The 19,721-nt window shown below is 42.1% G+C and overlaps 1 protein-coding gene across 2 annotated transcripts in view; it reads left to right on the top strand.

Annotated features, from left to right (window-relative positions):
- erfl1 (Ets2 repressor factor like 1) overlaps positions 1 to 19,721 on the top strand; it is a 48,156-nt gene that overhangs the window by 8,683 nt on the left and 19,752 nt on the right. Inside the window, exons 1-2 of one of the 2 annotated variants that reach the window (XM_035915516.2) lie at positions 1,601 to 1,688; positions 5,349 to 5,504. The gene's annotated coding sequence lies outside the window, so the exon portion shown is untranslated. Of the gene's footprint in view, positions 1 to 1,600; positions 1,689 to 5,348; positions 5,505 to 19,721 lie in introns of those variants that run through there. The other variant, XM_006808174.3, reaches the window with a different exon arrangement.

Raw genomic sequence — 19,721 nt, forward strand, 5'->3', positions numbered from 1 at the left:
CCGAAAATCCGGCAAAAAAAAGTTGAGAAGCACTGGTGTCTGCTGGAAGCCTTAACAAGCTGTGATGGAAGGCTGAGATCAAAAGTGGACACCAGAGGGCGATAAAGAGGTCCGTGTGTCGTTGTCTGAATTTATTGTTTGGACTCCGTGTGTGTGCGTGGCTGTGGCCATAGCCGTGTTGTGCAACTGATGCTCATTCAGTAGTTTTGGCCCTTCCAAATATTTTTGGAAAGATCTTTCTGTTTGTGTGTTAGTTAGTTAATTAGAGCCAATTTGCCTTTTTCTAATTGCTGATTAGGACAGAAACTAATAATATTTTGCTTCACGGCTGATTTTTTTAAATCAATCCACAAGCCTTTGAAAGCTTCTGAAAACACTGAAACGTACTCACCGTGTTTTTGTAGAGTCCACGTTTGGCTTTCAGCTTCTTTCCCATGCTTCCATCTCCACCCCCTTCCCTTGATACCCTTGTCATAGGCTTTGGCTCTCTGCACTCAAGTGAGTTTCATTGGTTTACCTAATTGATTATTAACTTGCTTATTGAGGATCAATTAAATAATTAAAGTTTGTTAAGGGCAGAGTTGATTCAGTCGCACAAGAGCTGGGGCATTCTTTCCGCTGCGCTGCGTGCTTGTGCGGGTGTGTGATTTTCATTTATGCAGACACTTGATGGAAGTCACGAGTTGAAGGAAGACGATTTGTTTCACTGTAGTGTGGATTTTGCTACAGGGACAGCAAACAGACAACCGTTTACTTAAGTCAGACTGACAGGTGGGGCTCGACCTTTAGTAAGTGTCGTTTAAGGTTTCCTTTATATTCATTGAAAACAAAGAAAATATTGCTTTGGCTAGGTAGCATTTTATTTAGCACATAGGAAATCACAGTGATTCCTCTAGTCTCAGACTTCAATCCGACTTCAGCTGTAGGTGGAAGGTTTTTGTGTCATAGAAAACACTGTCAGGCACATCAGTCCCCAGTCGCATTGGCACTGGAAACGCATTGAAGTGGCCACTTTCATTGCTTGTTTGGGGAATTGGTGCCCAATTCAATGTGAGTAACTTTTAGGGTCAGGTCAACAGGGTGGTGAGTACTGTGACTCTTCAAAGCCGGCGGGGGGAGATGCGATGGAGGGGCTCCTCTTGTAGCAGCAAAGAGAGCCCTGAATAAGAGAGAGGGAGAAAGAAAAACACACCCAGTCACAAACACACAATTACACTACACACACACATACACACACACACTCTCTCACACACAGAGACCTCATATATGAGACACGGGAGCGGAAACGGGTCGAATCCTACTTCAAATTCTCTTTCCTCTCGGCTTGTCGACCGGGGAAAACAAACCGACCCGAGGCACAGCGAATAGGGATTTACTAATTAACTGCTTACACACACACACACACACACACACACACACACACACACACACACACACACACACACACACACACACACACACACACACACACACACAGCAGGGAGAGAGAGAAGAGAGAGAGAAGAGAGAGAGAAAGATACACACCTTCTCTCCTCCCTCCTCCCCCTCCCTCTGCTCTCCTTCCCGGGTTCAGGCTGGTAGTAGTGCTGCCTCTCCGGTCGCTGGCTCGGTGCGCCGTCAGAGTGAATGCGTGTGGATAGACTGGTCGCCGGTGAGAAAACCATTTACTAAAAAAAATCATACTGGAGGTATGTTTTCCTCTTTGTGCATTTTATTTATTGCGTGTAATATTTATAGACATTGAATTTGATATTTTTAATGTTTGTTTGGGGGGGTTTTCCCCTCCAGGAAAAAAGTTGGGGTTCTAGTGAGTTAGTAAGTGTTTTTAAAAAAGCATTTCACGATACGTCTGCGCTGGGCGACATTATTCTTCACGGCTGTCATTTTTGCTATAAATAAGATGTTTATGTTTTCCTATATGGCATTCCCTCCGCAGTGTAATCTTGTAACAAAAAAGTTGGACTGCACGTAATTCACACAGGCTCTTTTAGCCACCATTATTGGGATTTTTTGTTGTTGTTTTTTGTTTTTAAATATTTGTCTTTTTTGAAATATTGCAAACGTTTAAGTGCTCTTTGCATCCTTTGCAAGTAGACACTCACACAAACACTCCAGAAAGGTGGTTAAATAGTCGACTTCTTCCGTGCATGTGTGAAGCCTCGGCTGTTTGGGCGCACTTGGATGCGTTCAGCTGTCTGCGTTGGCCCGGATTAGCCTTTAAATGTCTCTATTTGTTAAGGCGTCCAGATCTCACCTCCACACCGCCTTATCAATCAGTCAATTAAACAGCCACTCACACGCGGCGAGCTGCACAAGTCCTCAGCCGGTGTATCTCTCTCTGTCTCTCTCTCGCTCTGCTCCATTTGTTTGTGTGTGCGCGAGTGGCCTCATGCAATTTATAAATATTGTATAATAAAGTGTGCCTGTGTGACTTTTGGATCTTGTTTTTTGTGGGTGGGTTTTCATTGTGCGAGTGCGTCTTGTTGCCTGCATGCTTGTGCCATGTCCTCAAGTTTGGCACGTGCACGTGTTGCACGTGGTCATATTTTGATTTGGTTTTAGTTTATTTCATTATTTGACTTTTTTGTTTTCTTTAATTTCTCGTCTTTAAGTTAGAGTCAGCTTCCACGGTTGTCGACAGTTTTCCAATTTCTCCGTACAAGCTACCAACGTTTAGGTTGTTCGAGTTTATTCCAAGTTTTAGCCCAACACACACACACACACACACACACACACACACACACACACACACACACACACACCACAAGAGAAAATAAATAAATAAATCAACAACCAAGCAGCAAAGAAGTGGTTTGCTCTCTGTGACCATCCTTCAGTGTGCTCACCAAAGAAAAATATTGAAGTTTACTCCAGCAGGAGTGAAGCCGGCGATATGTGTGTGTGTGTGTGTGCGCGCACGCGCGTGTATCTGCCTGTATATGTGTTTTCAGACTCACATGGGAGTTTGTTTCAGAAGTGGGCGCATCGATACAGTTCGGAGTCTAGCTTAAAAAAATATATTTGGAATAATCTTTATTTGATTTCGCTGGTCTCTCCCTCATATGGTGTTTTCTTTTTAGGTGTTTGCCCCTTTGCAACTTTGATGCATATTTATGCGCGCCGTGGGTGTACTCCATCAATTATTTGTGCCAGTATAATTCCAGATAAACAGTGTTTGTAAATCAATACATGCATGTAACTATTGCAGATTAAGAGATCGATCAATGGATCCACCGTAACCCCAACCAGTGCTGTTTTTTCCTCCCTCTCTCTCTTTTTTCGAGTCAGTTACAACTCACATCTAACTTTTCACATCTGTCTAAAAAGAAGTTTTAATGCGTGTGAAAGTGCTTGTTTGTGTCTGTGGAAAAACATTTTTGACATTTGAGGAAACTTTAGAGTTTTCTATTTTGTAATAACCAGAAATTACTTAAATATGCCCAGAGTGTGCGTAATAATGTTAATAATAATAATAATAATAATAATAATAATAATAATAATAGTGTCTTGTTCTTATAATTAATTTTATTTTTGTATTTATTTTTCGTCACCCTCGTGGCCTCCGTCAGTTTTCCCCTCTCTGTGTTTCCTGTGTGTGAACTTTCAGACCAACGTGTTGAACCTCTCCTCGGTAATTGGATAATATTCCTGCTTTTTGCGCCGCTCCTTGCCAGTCGCCTCATCCGTCTCACGGCTGTCAATACAATAACACAATAATGTTGGAAATGTTTCCGACATTAAAAGCCATTCGGGGAAATTTCTCTCCACGTCACTCACCCTCCCCTCCTTAATCGTTCACCTCTGCACGGCTTGAACTTGTTAACGTGTCCAATTTATTATAATACCAGCACTTTAACGCAAATGTTTATTTACACACGCGGTTCACACAGTAATTAGGAATATGTCTCCGTTCCTTCCTGCCCGATGATAATAATAATAATAATAATAATAATAATAATAATAATAATAATAATAATAATAATAATAATAATAATAACTAGTGTATTTTCGTTTTAAAATAATGGGCTTTTTTTATTATTATTATTATTATTATTATTATTATTATTATTATTATTAAATCAAATAACATGCCTTGCCTAAATGCCTAAAACTTCGAATTTCCCTTTCCGATTATTTTACTTCGTTGTTAGGACAATTGTTTATTAATTTAATTTGCTCGGATTCATAATTTAATTTTTCTTTTATGCCTACAGAAAAAAAATATACATTTACTCTTGTTCTTTTTTCTGCAATTCATTTGTATTTTACCTGCCGTCACTTCTAAAGGGTAAATATAAATATCGTTTCTTCCTTTTATGTCCGTGTTTTTATTCGTTTCTCGCTTTGTTATTATTATATTTTATTATTATTACGTTAGTTTTTTTTAAGCCGTCCGAGCTTTTTAATGTCAGTTACATCAAATCAAACTTACTTTTTCAGGCTTATGATCATAATTATTTGATAAGGAATTTGGATATTGGATGCGCCCTCGCTTCCTCATTTTCTCCTTTGTTTTTCGCCTTTTTCCTTTCCTCGTTTCTGAAATAGACTATTGACTTCATTTTATTCATCAAGACAATCCACCTATGGGGTCTCGCACCTCTCCTCATCTCCATCTCGTCTGGAGGAGAAACTTCTGACAGGTGCGAGAAGCGGGTTTGATTTTTAAAAAATGCTCTCATCCTTAATGTGTTGTCATCTGGAAAGCAATTTCGTATGATCAAAGTGCGGCTAGTTAGTGCGGTCAATATTCTTTCCAGCAAGCTTCTCATATATCGATAACAAGACAGCAAAGCCTCTCGCCGAACTGCATTCAGGCCCTGTATCCGTTATGTGCCGATAATCCCGGGTACATCCTGTGCGTAAACTGCGTTATAGCCTCATATACATTTCAGGAAGCTTTAATATAAATATAGGAAAGAATATACCTCATTTATAAGGATTTTATAGGAATAGTGCAGAGGGAAAAACTCGAGGAAATGCTGTCTAGTGCGATAAGGTCACCCACAAATGAGTGGCAAATACGCACGAAGTCATTATGTGAGTATTATAAGCTCTAACTGGCTCTTCCTCTCTCTTGCTGTCACAGTTACTGTATGACAGTAAGGAGTAAATAAGGTGATTGATCTGTGGTCTATGAAGCAGCAGTGGTCCTGCGGGAAAACATCAGAACACAAGCCAAAGGATCGACTCCAGTCAGCTGGGCCAAAGCGCCACCTCCCCTGTTTCCTGTTACTTCATTTATTTTCATTAATTATTTGAATTGAGGGCAACCCCGCGTACGTACTTGTCCTTTTAACGGAGGATCTTCCAGTCGTACTAATATATATATATAATTTTTTTTTCAGTGACGCCTTCGTGCGACAGCGACACTTTCCTCCTTGTTTCCTCCTTTCCGGTCGGATCAAGCGAAGCGGCGAAGAAACTTCAAGTCCAGTCCGTGAGACCGTGATCGGGCTTCGGCCTCAGGTGCATCTCTGAGGCGGAGCGACGCGGAGGTCCAGGTGGGTGATTTTAACCCCCCCTCCTTTTTTATTTCTTTCCTTTTTTAAACCGTGTGTCTTTAATGTCTATTTTCTTCCATTGCTTCTCTTCTGCGGATGCATTTTCTAATTACAGTCGAACCTTTTTCTAAAATAATTAAAATGGTTAAAAATATTTTTAAGGTAATCTGAGGTCACTTAAGTCAAGATGCTTTCCAGTGGGTGGAGTCATTTGTTGCTGATTTTAAAAAAAGAAAACGGAACTGTATTTTACAAAGAGAGTCCGTGTAGAGATGTAACGTTAAACCAACGTAACCATTCAAAGTGGTAATTTAAACTTTATAAGACAGATTTCTGCACTGTATGAAATCTTTCAGACTCACCTATTTCTTAAAGATTCACAGAAGAACAACTTCTAAAAATGATGAAAAAAATTCAAGACTTGAATTTCAAAATTTCAAGATTGTCCTGTTTTTCTATTCTAAAAAAAACCACTGCAATTAAAAAATAAATAAATCCAAACACCTCTTTTTGGATTTTGAAAATGTGTCAATGACAAAGTGGCACAGAACTATCTACAAATAATCAAAGGTGTCCAGTCTACTATCCAGTAACCCTTGGCCATGTGCAAGATTGCTCTCCATCAAGGTAATGAATGCTTCCTTCGTTTCTTCTGCACCCGTCTAATTCTTCCCGTTTGATATCACACTCTTAAAATTTGTATTTTAGTATTTATGATTCAATATTTATTAGTGTCTGCTGGAAGAGAAAATTCTACCTCTTACTCTCGTAGCCTTATAGGGGAACTGAAGGACTTCTCCATATCTTTTCCATCATCTGCAAACACTCCCTCTTTCTCCGCCCCCCAACCCCCTCCTGTGGCCCTCATACCCCTGTCGTCTTTCCCTGCCACACCTGGTAACTACAAACTTGTACACAATAATAACAGCCAGATGTATCCATCTATCTCTCTATCTAGCCTGTCGGCAGTTAGTGGAGTGGCTGAGAGACTTGCAGGCGTGAAAGGTCAGTTAATCAATGGCGCACAATTTGACAAATCCCAGTGACTCTTATCATCCTCACGGGTGTTTAGGGCCGAAAGGAGGACCACCGAGATAAATGCTTAATCCTGAGTGCTCAGTGAAAGAGAGAGAGAGCGAGAAAGAGAAAGGACAAGGACGGGAGCGCTCTGAAGCAGATGGGCATGCAGAGAGGTTGAACGCCAGGGTTGGTAGTGGAGGGCAGTGGACTTTGGAAGAGTTGACAAGTAGAGATAGAAATTGAAGAAAGAAAGAGATGCGGAAGTGACTCAGTGCAACAACTGGAAGGTGAACAAATGTGCCTGTGTTTGGAAATGACAGATTGTACTTTTGTCTGTCGCAATCAAAGGACATGTGCGACTTTGTGGCTCTCAGATCACAGAACATTGCCTCGGGCTGGACAGGCCGAACACATGCCTTCTGGTCTGACAAAGAAATCCTGGTTCACTCTCGGTTATGGCTCTGCTTCTGTGTGTAAAGTTGAGAAAAACCTGAGGAAAACAAAGGTGTATGAGTGGTTGAATTCTCCTGTGGCATGTTAGCCCGCCTGCAGCAGTGTGCAACCAAGAGGAAAATGAGCTTTTGTCCACAAGGCTGGCCTCTTTTTTTCCTTCAGTTTTTTTTAAACTGCAGGGGTTTTGGAAGAGGGAACAATTTCTCTGCCCTTATACCCTTAACAAACATCACCTCAGTAGGACATGTCGTCACTTGTTTTTATACTGAACTGCTAGGACCTTGTTATTTCCTGTTTTTATATTGGCATACATCACATTTAGTTAAAGAATCCAAATAGCATTACTGTCACCAAAAGTGATGGCTTGAATCTGAGGGCATGAATGTAATTTCCTTGCCGTGTGTGTTTTATCTTTTTTTTCACATGGGTGCAAGAGAACTGGAGCTCTTTGAGCAATCACACAGACAGACCCTCATGTCCTTTATCTCCATCTCAATACAAGTTCAATGTAATTCAATTGAGATTAGTTGAACTGGCATGACAGCAGATCCGTAGTATTGCCAAAGCACTTAGGAGGCAATGACAGAACCACATCGATGTGGACTAACACATACACAACGCTGCACGACCGGCCAACCTTGTAGTGAGACTAAGACACACACATGCACACACAAAGTATAGGATCGAGTGAGAGAGTGACAGTCGAGTCAAAGAGGTTTTGGCAAATCTCAGGATGATGAAGTTAAAGGCTGATAGAAACTTGTCGAAAAAATGCGAAAAGAAGGAGAGAGGAATGATAAAGGGACCCGGATGACGAGTAGAGCTGATGTATGACAGAGTTCGTCCAAAAAAGATGAAAGAATGATCGACTCTCGGGGAGCACGACGGAGAGAGAAGAAGAAGGAAGGACAGGAAAGGGGGAAGAGGAGGACGTGACAAAGTGAAAGAGGTGAGCGATGCTGAGGAGCGCGAGAGAAGAGAAAGAGCGAGTGAGGAGAAAGCGCTGAAGGCGAAAAAAGGAGAGGACAAGAGATAAAGAGAGCAAAGGGGGGGAGGGCAAGAAAGGATAAAATGTATAAGAGTGATGTACGAGAAGAGGGGAGAGGAAGAGATTTACTAGAAGAGAGATTAAGTCAAGTTGTCCCCGGTCAGTCATTAATCCGATTTAAGAGCAATTAAGGTGAGACTGATTCCTTCCTAGAGAGAAAGAAATAGATGGAGAGGGTGAAGAGAAGGGGGAAGAAAAGAGGAGACAGGGAGGGAGACAAGGAAGGAGTGATTGAAAGAGAAAAGTGGGAAAATAGAACAGGTGTCTGAACTCTGGATGTCGGTTAGTGGACAAATTACAAGCAATGTCCTGAAAAACTAACAGGAACACTGGCAGAATACTCTAATCTGTTTATTTGACTGTCATGTAAAATTGGACAAATCCAAAACTTGCTAAAAGTCACAGGTTAGGGAGCGAGGTGAAATAAATTTTTCAAAAGGCACTCCAGAAGTTTGGTCGTGGCTTTTCGTGTATTCTCGCATTCGTTGACTAACACACATTCCCTTTTGATCAAACCATGGATTTTCCGTGACATTGGGATCATAGAAGGGTACCTCCACACTCTGTTAACAGAAACTAACATCTGAAGCCTGCGTGTTATAGCTCAGTTATCTGTGAGATTTGTTTTGTGAGAGTGGACAGGAGACGTGAAGTTGAATTTCAGGTGAAAGTGCAGCGGCTGCTTCCCTCCAGTCAACATTAGACAGCGAAGGGCAAAGAGGAGAAAGAGACAGTGTTAGAGAGAAGGAGAGTGAAAGACAAAGTGGATGACTCTCCTCTGAATGAAAATGAAAAGCACGGGAGCAATGAAGAGTTTCCCTCCTCCTCCTCTTCCTCTTCCTCCTACTGCAACAAACCCCTCCAATCCCCGCTCCGTGTGCTCTGTTGTTCCAGATATGTATCAGGGGTCTCGGGGTCAGCAGAGGGGTCCCTCCACTTGCTGTAGTGTTTCTATGTCTATTGGGAGATGGTGGTCCTGATAGCTTGGCCGTCTGACACGTACACAACAGTACATAAATCAAAGGCGCACATACACACCCTCACTCCATTTATCTCCCACTCAAGCAGTGCGGTGATAGCAGCCAACTCTGCATAGAGTCAGACAGAGGGAGAGGTTGTGGTCTGTCTTGTTAAGTGGGAAAGTAATAGGTAGCTGTAAAAGGTTTACTTCTGTTGCTGCCATCTCTATTGTTCAGGCTTTTCCAGTGTTTGTGCCTCTTTTGTTTGATGTGCTTCAATAGTATATAGCACACTCAACTACGTACATAATTGCTGTTCCACATAACTGCAGGACAGCAGCATGTTATTATGAAGTCTTTTAAGGCAAAGAATGTAGCAAATTGAAAGTGAGGTTATAGATTTTGTTTGTAACATTTTAGGTATCTGAATGGAAATGGTTTTACATGATTTCATTGACTTACATCAGTCACAAATGCACGTTTTTCAAAAGAACTCGGCCATTACTGGGAAAATGCACTTATACACATCTCTTTATTTCATTTTCTGTTTTGTCCTGGCTTTTCTCCTATTAAGATTCTCTCTATTTTTCTGTGGCGCATCTATTGCAGTTTCTGTGGACCAATCTGTAGACCATCGCAAGTCACAGATTGAGAGGCCATTTGGCTGCTGTTGACAGGAGAGAGCAGCTATTGACAGGGCCCTGCCGGGGAGGCGTGTCTCAGGCCCCACGTCCAAAGCGTTTGTGGCATTTAATACACTGTAGCAGTGGTCCTCACAGCCCTCACCCTGCGTGCTACTGCCATAGGGATCAATATGCACTGGGTTAGAGAGAAATGGACCATCTGATGCACACTCAGAGAGGGGGATGAGAGGAAAAAAAGAGTGTAAGAGATGGAATCAGCGGGGAGGGGTGGGGTAGCGAGGGATTTAAGGGAAGAGAGGCAAAAGACTTGAAAAGGGGAAAATGGTGAGACCTAAAAGTGAAGAAAAGAAGAGAGGAAATGATTAGAGGCATGGTTTAAAAGACATGGAGGCAGAGTGTTGCCCAGCACAGAGATAGATAGCAAGGGAGAGAAAGTGGTCAGTGGTTGAAAGAGACATTCAGCTGGGAAAGAAAACAGATTGGAGGGAACGGGGATAGACACTGAAAAAGAGGAAGGCTCTAGACACCAGGGAGGATACACACAGGAAAGGAAAAAAGACATAAGGGAAGAGACGAGTGGGAGATAGGAAGGGAGAGGGGGAGTAGAAGGAAGAAAGGAGAGGGGAGAAAAACAGAGGTGGTGGTGGGGGGGGGGGGGGGGGGGGGGGGGGCTGGGAAGGATGAGGAGGAAAGGAGGGGAGTGGGGGGGGGGACTAAAATTTCCATCAGGTTTTCAATTGGGGCGGATCAATAGTGTATTAGAGCTCACCTTGACCCCATCCCTCCCCCCTCTCCCTGGCCCAGCACACAGGCCAAGCTACTCTCCCTCACAGCAGGGGACAGAGAGGGGGAGAGATTGCATTACGGCCCCCCTTTCTTGGACCAAAGTGGCAGAAAATGGCACAATAAAAGCAAGAGCGGACAGAAAGAAAGAGGAAAACTAAGTCGCGGCAGGTAGAAACAGAGAAAGTGGGAGACGAGGAGTAAGAGACCACGGAATGAGCTGGAGGAGAACCCAGCAGGTGCTGCCGTGTTTGTTCGGATGGAGCTTTCTAGGAGAGGAAACTTGTTGGGCAGGGTGGTGTGTGCATGACTTGTGTGCATTTGTATCACTATAACACTCAAAAGGACAGATTGGAACTGAAATGTGTGATCCACATAAAACACAAGCATGTTTTTTGAACATGTATCGAATTTGGTTAAGTAACTGTGCTAAGTGTTGACGCAGTCACGGGGCTGCAGAACCTTGAAATACAGAGAGTTTTGTGTATCAGTGTAAAAAAAAAAATGCACTCATACGGACTCGAACAAGTCTGTGCATTAGTATTTTTATTTTATTAATATGCCACTAGTTTAAAAATTGTAATATTCTGCATAGAATACCTTAAATATATAACTATTGGTATTACATATATAACTATTATGGCTACAAAAGCCTACCAATGCTTTTAAGGTGTGGTGTACAAATCGGTGATCTGCTGCACGGTTACACACAAATGCTCAGATAAATAAGTTGGTAGATGTGCACGAGACTGGTAGGACACCCTCCATCACTGGAGGACAGCGGGACTTGAAGCTGTTGCAGAAAGACAGAGGCAGGGGCCAGAGTGAGGGTGATGATGGGGGGAGAGGTTGAATAAAAAAATTGATCTGGGAATTTAGCATTTAGACACAGTTTGCAAAGTGATATAGAGGGGAGGCAGAGGAGCAGAGGGGACAGTGCGGGGGAGGACACTTAACTTTACAGTAGGTCAGCTCTGCTGCTAACTCTCTTACTAACTGGAATCTTGACATCCTGCCTCATATGCCGCTCTGTGCATATTCCCCAGAAAATAAACACAAAATGCGATTCCGAGATTCTTTCAATGATCCATCTTGAGCGTGTGATTTAGCTGTTTAGACAGGAGCTTGTTTGTAAAAGCACAGACCTACTAGCAGCACCATCCTCATCTCTTCTCCACATTTCCTAATGCTGTTCCTATTGTCACCCATCCACACTCCAGTGCACATACACACGCCAAGATGCCCGGCAAAACAACACACAAATGCACACGCGCACCCTGTGTCAGGCGTACGCACACACAGTAACACACAAACTCGGTCCCACTCACTGAGGGGGAGAAAAGGAAAGAAAAAAGGAGAGAAAAAAGAAATCGATCGCCGGGGATAGCGGTGCGCGTCGGAGGATCGTATCTTGTCAAAATAATATATTACCCTCATCCCCGCCTGATCGATGCGGTGGATTAGGGACGGAGGGCTCCCTCTCTCCCCTCCTCTCTCTCCCTCTCTTCCTCCTCGGTGCTTGGTGCAGTTTAATATTTACCTCCGTGAAAGAACGGCCGCGACGGCTCTCAGCCCTAATTGATTCCGACACATGGGGCTCTGTGCTCAGGCTGTGGATGAGAGAGGGAGGGCCGGCTGGAATGCAGAGGTAGAGAGGCGAAAGAAAGATAAAGAAAAGAGGAGGGAGAGAAGGAACCTCAGGACAGCAGCATCAAAAAACAAAATAGCAGGAATATGTGAAAAGGAAGGCTAGGAAAAGAAAAGATTTCCATAAGGAAGAAAAAAGAAGCTGTGGGAAGAAATGGAAAACTGAAAAGGCTGAGATAAAGTATGGAGTTTGAAAAAATGGATGGATAAAGGTTAGGGTGGTGGAAGAGAGACGAATGAACTTAAAACCTTGGAGGAAAACCTGGGAGGTCAGAGGAAATACAGCTAGAAAGGTATAAGATGGAGACAGCTGAGCCAGAGGGTGGAGAGGAATGGCAATGTATGTGGCACAAATAGAGGAGAGAGGGATGAATGGAACGGATAGCAGATAGGAAATGAATCGGGAAGAATGAGGGAAACGGGGAGAGTAGGTGGAAATGGGACTGCACGCGAAAGTGGCTTCAGGAGAGCAGGAAGAGAAACGGGAGGGATGAGGGCAGAGGAGAGCAAATGAGAGGGGATTAAGAGAGCGACAGGAAGATGGATAGAAATGGAGGAGTGAAACATGACGGGTGGAATGTAGAGCACCAATAAAAAGGCAAGAACGGGGAGCAAAGAAATAGGGGGATGATGGAAAAAAGAGCCCGGCGCAGAGGTGACAGAATGATATCAGGTGGGATAGACAGAAAACAGGAGTGATAGCGGAGCGAGAGGCGGGAGGGTAGAGAGGGACCATATTTTCCGCTGAAGGAACTGGCCTGTCATGCTGTTCCGCCAGCGCAGAGCGGCTCTATAAAATACAGGGAGCAGGCGGGTCGTGTCGGGTGACTTATGTGTATATCTAGGCTTTGTCAATATTTCTTTCTGTCTTCCTTCCTCTGTGCTCTCCCTATTGCTCCCTGACTTTCTTTTTCCAATTGTGCTTCCACTGTCTCCCCATTTCTTACTATGAGTGTGTGTTCGTCCCAGTTAAGTGCTCACTCCATCTCCAGCACTGTTTGTCCGCCTTCCTGTTCTTTCTGGGAAGTGAGAGCACATACAAGAGATATAAGCCGTAGAAGTCACCTGCACCTTTTGAGCTTGCAAGCCAAACATGACTGTGGTGCAACAACTTGAGGACTTATTGAGGTTTTATTCTTCAGTCATTCTCCATTATGAGGCGATAGAGGCAGGATGATGCGGTTTACATCAACAGAGCACCAACACAAATACTCTCATTGGGGTTCATATCTTAAAGCCTATCTCCAGATTAAGAACATAGAGACAGACACGGCTGGTTCCCTCTCTCAAACTCTTTTGCATAAGTGCAGGGATAAATGAATTCATCGGGTTGTGTACATCTCTCTGTAAATCCACTTTTCTAGTTTGTGTTTCTCCAAGTACAGAAGCACCGGGTGGTAGGCTGATTTATTCATGTGATCCCACGTTGGGTTACACCTCCTCTTCCTCATTTGGCATGGTTTAGTATCCTGCACACAGGTCTGTGGAGACCTGGATCCATGGGGGGGCCAGGCATCCTGCAGATACACTACCCCAGTGCACAACTAGTGGACACTCACAAATTACCCTGCTCTACATTTCATGTATATTTATTATGAAAATACATTAAAACTTCTCCGAACTGTTTCTGTCTTGCCACGTAAGTGAGAGTACTACAATGTTGCCCTCATTTTTGACTTCACCAAAGTCCTGGTGGGACTTGGCGATGAGAAAAACATTCAGTTCTATTTCTACCTACCTGTGTCACCACAGAAAAAGTGAGGAGGGGAGGGGGAACATAGAGGACACAGAAGTTGAAATGGAATGAAACAGAACTTATTTATTTTTTAAAAATAAGCCCCAAATTTCCAATCTATCCCCATGACTTCCTCTGCCTCGGTGCTATGGTTTCTTTTTCCTTCCCCTTTCTCTCTCTCTCTCTCTGTCGCTGTGTCTGTTCTTTATTTACACCTCTCTCCTGCTCTCTGCAGTGGCTCAGGGAGCGGTAACAGAAGTGTCACTTGTCATTATTGGTCTAATTCAGTAATCCGTCATCGTGCACTCACTGTATGCAGCGCATTATACGCCAGCACAGCAGGTGTACTACGCACCGAGGTGGAGATTCGATTTGACACGCACACACAGGCGAGAGAGCCAACGGGGGCCGGAGCAGACGGGCACCGAATGTGTGCGTTTGTGTGCGTACATTTTGTTTTCTGTGTGTCGGAGAAAGTGGAAGGGGAACAGATAGAAAGATGGAGAAATTGAATTTTTGTGTGCATGTCTGTGGATATATTGTAGTTTCAATAGAAATACAGCGGTCTAAGATGTCTCTGTAGTGGGACGAGACATCAGCGATGGGACAGAGACAGCAGAACGAGTCAGAGCAGAGACTGTGAGCGGTAGCACAAGTGGGAACAGATGCGAAAGAAGATATTTGCAGTAAAGAAAAATGAACAAAATCCAACAATATATTATTACAGCGTGCTTTCCATTCATTTACAATCTGCAATCATCAAATCAAAGTTTACGTCTTCATCTGAGGGCTGAATATGTTTTATAACCCAGCCTGGAAGCAAAGCTATAACACAATCTACTGTTCAAAACACGGTATTGAGTTTCCATGATTCTGTTGTTCAACACTTTTACTTGACTATAAAAGTTTTGCTTTATCCTTATAGCATTTTATAAAGCAGTTCATTAGAAAGTAATATTTTTTTTTTCATAAGCGAATATGATGGCTGACCAGCCAAGAAAGTCAATTCAGTCTGATTTATAAATTAGTTGTCGGACTTTTAAGTTCAGTGAAACTTATAGTTTCTTATGTTTTTCCCAATTGAACTGCTTGGCTATTTAAACCACATTAATGCCAATTTTTCTCCAGTATTTTCATTTAGCTGTTACACTACACAAGTAGGACCACATGCCTCTACCTACCAGTGGGGAAAGAAAAAAATAGGCACAATGACATGCAAAACAAGGAACATCCAGCTTATGTGGTCAGCGTCTTGGACTTCACCTGGACTCTCTAGATTTAATTCTGAGAGTATATGGACTCATTGTCATTGTACAAAAACATAATGTGTTGTGCTTTTCACCCACCTCATCCTGCTATAGTGGGAAAAAATCCATAAAGCGATATGATTGCTAAGTCTCCCAGATCTCTGTTCAGCTTGCGGCATTGCTAACTTCTGCACCACAGTGTGAAATTATGGATTCTCCTGGGATTATGCTTAGAAGCACCTAGATAGATCTCCAAACCCAATGTTTGTTTTATATAACGGTCAAGTCTAGATTCAAGTTAGACATGGTGAGGTGAACCCTGCTGCAGTCAGGGTTGTGGTCTGTAAGACTGATCCATTATCCATGAAGTCGAACACCGATTTTATCTGCTTTAGTCTCACCCATGTTTATGTTTGTTTTCGCCAGTAGGCATCACAGATGACTAATCAATCAGTCAATCAATCAATAATCAATATTGGTACAGATTTTTTTTAATTTAACCCGTTAGTGCTTTATCAGTTTAAATGATTTTAAGTGTAATTTAGCGTTTTTAGTGCCGCTTTCCTCAGCTTACACATAGATATCATTTTAAATGCAAGAATGTCAGACAGTTTATCAACTTGACTTATGCTTGGTATTGGTAGCTGTTATTCAAGTTCATTTTTATTCATTTATTTTTTAGTTTGTTTATTTTGCATATAGTATATACAGCTGGATGCTTTCATATCAAGGAAATAAACACAAAGGCAAAGTCCAATAAAAACAAAGGAAAGTGTAAGTACCAACCCTGAAAATCCTTTCACTTCATGTATGATATGTAAACATGATATGAATGGATCTTAAAAAAGGAGTAGGTAGAAGCTTAACACTGCACTGCACACAAAAATGTGCATACAGTCCAAACTTGGCACACTTCTAAGTCAAAGCTATCTACAACTTGGTGCTCTGGTGGGTCCAATCGAAAGAAAGGCAAAGCCAAGCTTTGTATGCAGCATTGACAGTCCCACTTCTCTTGGGGTTGGAGATGGTGCCCCCTAAATTCTGGGTACTGGAGTTTTATTCTATGTGAACAAGTGTAAGGGTGATAGGGTTTAAGATGTGATGGAGCTTCACCTCTTCTCTTTATCAATGGCAATTTGTATGTGAGCACACACCTCTGGAGTCCCAGCGGACACAGTGGATTTCATCAAGTTCTTAACCCCACAAGGCTACAAATCCGGTTACCACTGTAAGTGTTTTAAACTGTTTAAACTATCACAGCACTCCATGCTGAGTCCCAGCCCGTGTGCAAGTCACGCCCAGATCACACCGAACCATATGAGTGTAACTGCATTTACTCTACTTTTTTCTCTTATTTTATTTTTGCTTTATATAACACCTGCCATTTCCACCAGCACATCAAACCCCGGCTGTAAGCTGACTCCGAGGGGATTCACTTCTATTGTTTTGTGAAACCTTTTTACAGCTGCTTTTATTGATTCATTTTTATCATTCCTTTTTTCATTAAGAACATATGGAAGACATTTTTTTATGTGATTTGACTACACCCCAAATTTCTGCTGCTGATTTTACTGTAAGATTGTGGGATACTGATGATACAGAGGGCAATGCAGTTTATACGCTGAATACTAATAGCCACGGTTGCTAATTGTTAATTGCAAGATTTTTCTAATTACTACTCATTAGTGTAATTTGCATAACTCTAAATGTATGGCGAACTATGATGAGCCCAGTTCAGAATCAACAGTTCAACCAATGAAAACAATGAAAAAACATCACAGTATGTCTTTATTTGCCATTTCTTAGAAATTATTTTGTCGTTGGTCATCAGTAAAATTTCAGACATGTGATTGAGCTAAATCACCAATCCTCTTTTACATCAGGAGCAAACCAAAACACTTTTTCAAACAGACATCGACTGCACAATTTAAAGCTGTCGCTGCATCTGATTGTTTACTAATCGCTAATTTATCCGAGAAAGTATTCAGTTCAAGAAAGTGAGGTGAGAAATTACAATTGAACTAAGAGAGAGAGAGAAAAATAGATTTTTATGTTAAAGATGTTAGACTTTTTTTCTCCAGAGGCCCTCTTCCCCTTCACCCACCCAAAAAACAAGAGTAAAGCCTTTCAGTCACATATAGTCAGAGAATTAGAGATAGGTATATGGGGCTAATCCTTTAATGTGGTATAAACTGTAACAGGTAGTTTCTCATTGTTGTTGGTTTATAAATTATAGCTGTTAAATTTAAATTACAAAAAACAAAAAACTTTTACTGTACAATATTATCAGGCTAACATCAACTGTAAACAAAACATGCTTAAAAGTTGAAAGAATGAAATGGCAGAAGCTGTTTGTTTTGGATTTCACAGAGCAGACAAAAAAATGTTAAGTCAAAACATCTTAATTTTATAATGAACTAGTTATTTTGGCTTAAAGGCTACATTGAAAGGTCATTAATATCTCAAGGATTTGCTTATTTGCTTATATCTCCAATGGATCATTTAACCTATTGACAAAGGGCCCTTTGATTTTATCTATTGCCTGCCTGATGGTGATCATCGACTGGGGAGTTATTTTGTATTAAATAATCAGAGGTGATCAATACCGCTCAATAACTGTCTTCCTCCTCCTTCTTATCAGCCCCACAATGTCTCCATGTTGAAAGACCCGTTATAAGATGGTCGGAATATATATATATACATGTAATCTGTTGATCCTCTGGCGTTTTACAGTTACTTTGTCTTTGTTTAGGAGCTGAATTGCACAACAGCATCCACCAAATGATGGCCAGCACACAATGAGCTACTTCTCCTCCTCTGCATCAGTTGATCAAAACCGCCTGGAGTTATGCAGTTAATGGCATCATTATTGTAAAAGAGAGAGAGAGAGAAAAGGAGATAGGAGAGCGAGAAAAAAAAGGGGTGGGAAGAACAAAGTTGGAAAAGGAGAAGGAGGAGGAGGGAAGGAAGGAAAGTGTTTGAATTATTATCCTGTATATGCTCGAGTGGACACGAGACAGAGAGCAGGGGGCGATTTGGCGAGTTGTTGAAGAAAAGATGAGAGGTGAGGCCTACGGTGGGGAGGAGAGAGCAGGAGGGAGGGCCGGTGATGAATGGAAGGAGAACAGGGATGAGAGACGGAGCAGCATGAAAGAGTATATACGGTGCGCGGTCCCGCTCCGAGGATGATGAAACGTTAATTAAAGTAAACGAGCTACCTGAGCTCCCCGGCTAACCCCCTGTCACACTCTGTCAGGAGACAGAAAGAGGGAGGTGGGGGGCAAAGGGGGAAGAGGGGGGCGGTGGAAATTTGACTGGAGAGGAGAGAAGTTGGATAATCCAGCTGTGGCTTTAGTTCAAGGTTGATTGCTGTCACAGTTTCTAGCACAGATATCATGCATGTGCACACCAGCGAATATAAATAAATATGACTTCAATATGATCATTTAATCATTTAAGTTATTTTTTGTTCATTATTATTAAATTATTTTCCATTAATTCCTCGCAGGCTCCATCCAAGAGTTCGTGTGAGACCCGCCGAGCTCTCCGCAATGACATCTCGCATGCGGGAACACAACATTTTGAATGAATCGATCAGCCGTGCGAATGTGCCTGAAACGTTGCTGCGTGGATCAGTAATTACAAACAAATTTTTGGCCAAAAGTGCGCCCTAATTTTCAAAAGAAACCCCCACCCATCCTCTCCCCCTCGAATATGTTTCAGCCTATGCTCCTCTGTGTATATAATCCTTATTTCCCGTTCAATCCACGCAAGGTTTCATCCGCCAAGATCACCTTTGTTTCTTTTTAATGCTCATATTCATTCAATTAATCTGGGCTCTAATTCGTTTATATATTTATTTACTCGGTCTCGCCATCACTCTCTTCTTTTTTTCATCTCTCTCCAACGATTATCCTGGCGTCTAATTAGAAATCGATGCCGCTTGGCCGCCGGGTATTTGCAATGTGTTTGTGGACGTTGAGAACAATTCCCCGGACAGAAAAGACTGAGAGAAGAAAGAGAGAGGAAGAGGAAACGCTACACTACACTGCACTGCACTATATGCACACACACACGCGAGCGCGCAGATTCTGACAACCGACTTAACTGCTTGCAGCTATTCTTCTTTCTAAAAAAGCAGTAGGCTAAGTTAAAAAAAAAAAAAAACAGAAAAGAAAGAATGCAAGGAAAGGAAAAAATGAAAAGAAAATGATTTTTTTAACGACTGACGCGAGGGATTTGTGCAGAATTGTTGAGGACTGTTTCCCCGTCTTTTAGGAAAACAAACAAACCTCGAAGTGGAAAAGCACTTTAAATGTGATGGCCTGCATCTAACCCTAGCCAAAAGTCGAAGGAGCCAATTCATCACAAGGTTATAACAATCCAGTGCGCCGAGCCTCTATTGCAATGGTATTCTTATTTTAGTATCGGGCTTCTATTTTTGAGCGTTTGGGGCCTGCGTATGTAATTAATGCATTAGTCCGAAATGCAAACTTCAATGAAAAAAAGTGTAAGAGCCTCTACGTGCGTTTAATAGCAGCCAAACTTTGTTGAAATTAGCCTTCAGTAATTGAGCAATTGTTCATTTGCCTTTCTCCCTTTAAGGCGAATATTTCGGGCAGTTGGAAACTCAAAGTCTAAATTACTTCAAACTTTGTGTGAACTATGGCACCCATTCTCT

The sequence above is a fragment of the Neolamprologus brichardi genome, chromosome 11 (assembly GCF_056152115.1).
Source record: "Neolamprologus brichardi isolate AB-2024 chromosome 11, ASM5615211v1, whole genome shotgun sequence".
Classification (NCBI taxonomy): domain Eukaryota; kingdom Metazoa; phylum Chordata; class Actinopteri; order Cichliformes; family Cichlidae; genus Neolamprologus; species Neolamprologus brichardi.